Consider the following 5,383-nt stretch of genomic DNA (forward strand, 5'->3'; position numbering starts at 1 on the left):
TATAAGAACAAGAAGGATGATCCTTGTCCACATGGAGTTTATATTCTACTGTAAGTCACTGCCCTGGCATCACAAGTGAATTCACAAATTGGCATTTAATTCATGGCTTGCAATTAACTAGCACTTCAGTGTTAAGTCAACTTGAATTCCTCAGAGGGAACAGATTCAGATTTTCTTGATCTCATTCAAGTTTCCTTATTATTTCTTATATTATCTTTTCACATTTACAAGGCAGTATTCTATTTCAAAAACCTTCTAGAGTGCTTGCTTCGGCAGCACAAATACTAAAATTGGAACGATACAGAGATTAGCATGGCCCCTGTGCAAGGATGACACGCAAATTTGTGAAGCAAAAACCTTCTAGAAAAGTTTTTTGTCTTTAAAAAAAAAAAAAACACTGGACCTGTGGTGTCATTAGTATCTCAATTTCCAGGTAAGGGAACTTCCGTCCAATACCTCCTCCGCAACTTAGATTAAGACAAGCTATTCCTTATTGAAAATCAGTGGAATTGTTCACATGTTGAATTTTTTGAAGGTGGAAGAAAATTTTGAGGTTATTAGAGTCAAATGGCATCACTTTATAGATGAGGAACTTGACAGAGATGTGACTTGTCCAAAGTCATTGTCAATGGCTCAAAGGCAAGGCTATCTAGATATTATGGTTTCCTATAAAGAGTTAAATATGGTCATCTCCCAAGTCTGACGAGCTTCCTTGATTGATCTCCCTATGTATTCCTGAGGTGTGACTATGTTGTGCTTTGTACACTTTCATTTTAAAAATAGATTTATAACATTTGTTATCTATGTCAATTCCTTCCAGTTGAGATTTTTAGAATGATTGTGATAGCTTTGGTTAGTTATGCATGCCATTCATTACTGCGTCATGTGAAAATTATAGGAAAGCATGAAGATCAGTGTAACTTGACACAGCAGACTGGGGAAGAGGATCTCCCACCTGGCTCCCTATCCCTTGGAAATGTTAACAAGACTAAGGAAGTATTATTTATGAAGCACTTGTGTGCTCAGCAGATCAAGAACTCTTCCCCCCAAAACCCCAACTCTTCAGTGCACAGTGTGATAGCTCTTGAGACAGATCTAATGAGCTACACAGATAGCTCTGGCTGCTGAGAAACATTCCAAGTCAAACATTTTATGGTTTAAATATCTAAATGCTCTACATTTAATTGCTAAGCACCTTGTTTATGACAAGACAGCTAATTCGGTTTATTCTCCATGGGAATCCTTAACAATGAATCCTAGTACCACCATTGTTTAGCCTAATTTATTACTATACATGAAAACAGAAGCAGTTAGCCTCAAATATTTTTTTTTATTTATTTTTTTATTTTTTAGTGAGGCAATTGGGGTTAAGTGACTTACCCAGGGTCACACAGCTAGTAAGTGTTAAGTGTCTGAGGCTGGATTTGAACTCAGGTACTCCTGACTCCAGGGCCGGTGCTCTATCCACTGCACCACCTAGCTGCCCCCAGCCTCAAATATTTTTATGTAGTTTATATCAGATTCAGCTAGGGGCAACCAGGTGGTGCAGGGGATAGAGTGTTGGGGCCTGAATCAGGAAGACTCCTTTTCCTGAGTTCATATCCAACCTCATAGACGTGCTAGCTGTGTGACCCTGGGCAAGTCACTTAGCCCTCTTTACCTCTGTTTCCACATCTGTAAAAGCTGGAGAATGAAATCACAAACCACTCCAGTATCTTTGCCAAGAAAACCCTAAGGGGCAGCTAGATGGCACAGTGGTAAAGCACTGGCCCTGGATTTAGGAGCACCTGAGTTCAAATCCGGCCTCAGACACTTGACACTTACTAGCTGTGTGACCCTGGGCAAGTCACTTAACTCTCATTGCCCTGCAAAAAAAAAAAAAAGAAGAAAAGAAAGAAAACCCTAAATGGAGTCAAGAAGAATCAGACAGGACTGAACAACAACATCAGATTCAAATGACAACTTAATTATAGCTTTCCTGAGTGAATAACAATGAATAATCCATACCTGAAATGAGAAGGCTAACAGCTGTAAAGTGAGGCAGCATGTTAATAGAAAGAGGACTTCTGGCTCTGCTGCTTTCCATCTGTGTGAATTTCTGCAAGTCACTTCCACCCTGGGGCCTCAGTTTCCTCATTTGTAAAATCAAAGAGTTGGACCAGATGACCCCTAAGGCGCCTAATTCTAGATCCTAGAACCCTCAAAACCAATAAGTATAACCTTAGCATTTTAATTTTATGTTTAAAAATGAATGCATTCGGGGGGCCGCTAGGTGTCAAAGTGGATAAAGCACCGGCCCCGGATTTAGGAGGACCTGAGTTCAAATCCGGCCTCAGACACTTGACACTTACTAGCTGTGTGACCCTGGGCAAGTCACTTAACCCTCATTGTCCCGCAAAACAAAACAACAAAAAATTAATGCATTCATTAACATAGCTAAAAGAGGAATATCTCAATTCTCTGAAATTCCTGCACCATCCTAGAATGGACAGCTGGATTAGGATTAAAATCTACCCCATTCTTAATCATTTAATTATATGTTTCTAGTCTTCTGAAAATAGCCTAATCAACAGGACTAAATTCTAGTCGCAGCATGGCTTTTAATTTTGGGGGAAGCAGAAACTTAATAGAGTAACTGAAACTCTCATGACTTTCTATAGCCAAGTGGATTCCTGTAGTGGCCAAATTCATCTTCTCACTTCATAGTTTTAACCCCTCTGCTCCAACCTCCACAGGGCAGCCACACTGACTTTTCCTAGTATACAAATCTGACCAAGTTCCCTCTTGTTGACCTATTGAAAGGTCCCTATCACTCCCGGGATAATATACAATCTTCAGCCTGGTATTTTAACATTCTCCATAACCTGGCTCCAAATTTACCTTTCCAGACATACCTCTGATCCAAATTGGATTTCTCACCATTCCCGGTATGTGGCATGACAATTCTTGCCTCCATACCTTTGCTCAAGTGGGCCCCAAAGATCTGGAAGTGAATTCCCTCTTTCCTGTCTTAAGAATCTCTAGCTTCAAAAAAACCCAAACAAAAAACCCCAACAATCTCTAGCTTCCTTCCAAGCAAGCCTTAGGTGCTATTTTCTATCCAAGGCCTTTTCTCATTCCTGACTCCATAACATACTCACTTTCTCTTGAAATGACTTACTTTGTATTTTCTCATTTTCATAGATATAATATACACATTGCCCTTCTGGAGGGTCTAATAAAGCATCTTACAGTAAGCACAAAATAAATGTTTGAATCTAGTATAACCAATGAGTAAGACTCAAATACCTTTATCTTCTCATAGTAACATACTAGGTAAATGCTTAACAAATAAAAGCAGGCTGTATTGCTGGGTAGAGCAGTGGATAGAGTGCTGGGCCTAGGTAGGAAGATTGGAGTCAAATGCTGTCTCAGATACTTACTAGTTGTGTGACCCTGGACAAGTCACTTAACCCTTTTGCCTCAATTTCCTCATCTGTAAAATGACCTGAAGAAGGAAATGACAAACCACTCCAGTATCTTTGCTGAGAAAACCTCAAATGGGGTCACGAAGAGCTGGACATGACTGAACAACAAAACAACTACTACTAAATACAAATTTCTCTGCCCTTCTTTGTATGGGGAAAAAAAAAAAAAGGATCCAAATAAGCCTTAAGAGAGTCCAGGAGAGAGACTGCTTGAAGGTCCTTATGCCTGAACATAAGCTGACATTGTAAAATGTACCTAAAAGGTCTTCACCGAGATCCTAGCTTTGACCATCTGGGGGTTATGTCACTGTGCCTGTGAATCAGATCCTAAAACATGAACTTTGAACTGGAAAAGTCCTTATAATAGAAGCCATCAAGTCCTCTTTCTACAAGTGAGGAAAGAGGAAGGAGGCCCAAATGGCACAAGTAGTAGGAAACAGAATGGGGTTTCAAACTCAGATCTCCTGTTAGTACTGCCATGAGCTCAAGTAGTCTCCATTTAATATGTTAGCATAGTTTAGCTCTCTCTTGCATATAAGGTGTTAGGAGTTTTAGTCCAAGATATTTACAACATTAAGGATTATGGGGAGGGAAGAGAAAGGAGCAGCTTCTTTTAAAAGATTTCTTCAAAAGTACAGGGAAAGGGGGCAGCTAGGTGGTGCAGTGGATAAAGCACCGGCCCTAGATTCAGGAAGACCCGAGTTCAAATCCAGCCTCAGACACTTAACACTTACTAGCTGTATGACCCTGGGCAAGTCACTTAACCCCCATTGCCTCACACACACAAAATTATAAAAATATATATTAAAAAAAAAGTACAGGGAAAGCAGAGATCTACCCTAGAGAAACACTGTGAGAATACAATATCAATAACGATTTCATGTTTCAAAATTTACAAAGTCCTTTCCTCACAACAACCCTGTGAGGTAGGTCGTGTGAATATTATTCTCCTCATTTTACAGAGACAAAAGTTGAGGCTTAGGGTCTTTCCTAGCGTCTCACATCTAGTATGAGTCAGAATCTAAACTCGGGTCTTCTTACTCCAAGGTTTGCCCCAACATCCCAAACTCCACTACTTACCTCCTCCAACAAATCAAAAGACGTGTTTCTTTCTGAGATTACACACCACATCACTGTGCCTGGGAATAGGTGTGCGCTAACAATGTCAGACTCTTCTATGGATGGTTTTAAAAGTTAGCACATGATCTTTGGATCAAGGAGTAAAAAGGCAGCATTTCTGAAGATAGCTATACATGTCCCAGAGATCTCAATGTATATTTACCCTATTGTAACCTAGTACAGAGGGGACAGTCAGGCTGATTCTCTGGTAACACGAAATGACTAAGACGTCTTCACTGTTCTTAGTGAACATCTATTTCCAAAAGAAACACAGAATTGCTGTCTTTTCCCCCAAGAGCCTTAAGGAGGAGGGGGCAGTTGGATGGGGAAAGAGAATTCTATATTTTGATGGGTGGTTTTTCAGTCTTATTTTAGGTTTAAACAGCTCTTCTAATGAGAAGGCTAACCTGGATTAGAGTATTTTGCCAATGTGAAAGTTCAGCGGCAACATCGGACCCTTCAATGTGCCTTTGCAACTGATCTTCATCTTATAAGCAGAGCTCTTGCAAGTAAAGGAGATTATGTTTAAAAATAAACCCGTTTCATACTTTGGCCTTCCCCATTGGTGCAACCAGAGCTATTTTCAGCTTCAGACTCACTAAGATTATGACTAAGTCTTTTACATAATGTCTGTGAGGACCCCTATCTGGCAAAGCTTTGATTACAAGTAACTCAGAACTCCAAGGTCTCACTGAAAACTCACTCTTCATATATTTGTTACAATAAGTATTAAATGGCTCCATAATAAATTCTTTAAGTTAACAAGTTCTATAGAATAGTTACATAATGTCCAAAGG

General features: G+C 39.8%; 1 non-coding gene across 1 annotated transcript; it reads left to right on the forward strand.

The window, feature by feature from the left end:
* Positions 1-260: 260 nt before the first annotated feature.
* LOC122737604 lies at positions 261-364 on the forward strand. The gene has a single exon (XR_006354424.1). It is a non-coding gene; the product is annotated as a U6 spliceosomal RNA (small nuclear RNA).
* Positions 365-5,383: the final 5,019 nt, after the last annotated feature.

The sequence above is a fragment of the Dromiciops gliroides genome, chromosome 1 (genome assembly GCF_019393635.1).
Source record: "Dromiciops gliroides isolate mDroGli1 chromosome 1, mDroGli1.pri, whole genome shotgun sequence".
Classification (NCBI taxonomy): Eukaryota; Metazoa; Chordata; class Mammalia; order Microbiotheria; family Microbiotheriidae; genus Dromiciops; species Dromiciops gliroides.